The sequence below is a fragment of the Hemiscyllium ocellatum genome, assembly GCF_020745735.1.
Source record: "Hemiscyllium ocellatum isolate sHemOce1 chromosome 41 unlocalized genomic scaffold, sHemOce1.pat.X.cur. SUPER_41_unloc_4, whole genome shotgun sequence".
Taxonomy (NCBI): domain Eukaryota; kingdom Metazoa; phylum Chordata; class Chondrichthyes; order Orectolobiformes; family Hemiscylliidae; genus Hemiscyllium; species Hemiscyllium ocellatum.
The window spans coordinates 62,119-63,945 of record NW_026867571.1 but is presented as its reverse complement, the minus strand read 5'-3'; positions in this window follow the sequence as shown (position 1 = coordinate 63,945).

The following is a 1,827-nucleotide window of genomic DNA, read 5'->3' as shown; positions in this document are numbered from 1 at the left end:
TCGGCTCGTGTTGTGCTTCAAAGGGAAGTACGAAATTCCCTCGGGGGCTGGGATAGAACCAGCCTCTTTTCCAAACGCAGAGCTTAATGGGCATAGGATTCAGGATTCCTCTTCCTCCTTCTATGCAGGCCAGGAGACAGAGGTTTGATTTAGGCTGCAGGAGAGATGGGAACATGTTTTTCACTCTCAACGCTGAAGTTATGTCCCCAATGTTGCACACAGCACCCCGTATTTCTCTTCATTCTTTTCTGTCCCCATTCCTTCAGCCCTCCTGTCAAAGATGTAAATCCCCAACAAGAGGGAACAGACACCCACTGACCTATACTCTGAAAACGCTGACCCCAGTGTGTGGCCCATCCAGATCAGAAAGAAAATTTCCTTCTACTTCCATTTCGTGAACGTGGCTGAGCCAAAACTCTACGTGTTCGGGTTGATCTCCCTGTATTTATGCGTTTTAATATGAGCTTGAGGTACTCACTTTGAGTTGCACTGTTCGATGTTTGGATGAATTACGGCAATAGGCTGTTCCATCAAATACCATTGCAGAGCGTGTCTGTCAAAACTCTCCAAATGTTGTCAGAACAAACCAACCGAGGCAGCACTCACTATGAATTTCAAGTTTCATCTGGTTCCATTTCTTATGAGCTAGGCCAGACCATTCACAATATTCTTAAGCATGCAGCCACAGACCATAAGTTTGCAATTGGTTTCAGTAAGTGTGCAGCGACATTTACCCGGACTAAGATAACTAGGTTGATTACTACATTTTAATGCAGACAAACATTTATTCACAAAACTGGACAACGAACCACAAAGAACAGATTGAAGAATTCCTACAGAACTCACGCTATCCAACTCAATTAAATTATGCTGTTCCGAATATACACAACAGTCCCAATAAGCAAACTCACTTTAAAAATCGGTATAAATAGAAAACATGCTTACAGATTGAAGTTGAATGGCAGAAAAGAGAGAGAGTTTCCACACAGCTCCTTGTTCAAGTCCCGACCAGTTCAAGAATGAACTAAAACTGCTTAGATCAGTTCAGCTATCTAGAGATCTGGCCACTCCCCTTCCATTAATCAGGTCACTTCCAAAACATGACCACTTTGGCCTGAAGTCTGATCTGTTTACATATAAACTGAAAGCCTCACAAAATCATTTTCATCTCTGCACCAAATCAGACTGATCGAAACCCGGCCTGGTTTATTGCCGCCTGTAAAAAGAAATCAAGGCCAGAGTCTTCTTGAGCCACAGAACAGTTTTTCCGAATAAAGAAAGGTAGCTTTCTGACTATTATTCACTTACAAAATGAAACATCAACTTCAAACGATGGCTTCATTTTTAACCTTTCACAACACGGTTAGTCTGAACACATAAACATACACTTTACTAAGTATAAACATGCAAACATGCGCAACTGTATGCAAATGCAGGCCGTGATGCATTTCCTTGTCTCATCCGAGTTTTCATAACGCATCAGAAATCATGTTTTCACGAGTTGTCACATGCACAACTCTGACCTTGAATCGCTTGTAACAATACACTCCATTAAAAAAGTCTGGATTTTTGACCTGACATTTTTCCAAAAAAAATGTGAATTTGTTGTGATTTGTTTGTACAATTGTCTCAGATCACTTGCTGGTAAATACTAAAATGTTGTAACGCCAAAACTATGTTGAAAGACTCTTTCTCCACCGTTAACTTACTCCCAATTGGTGAACTAGCTACATCACATATAAGGATAAATCATATTCCTGGAGCTGAGTCTGTCCAGTATTCCCACCACAATATCTCCACAATTCTCTGGTCTCTCCAGACGCACAT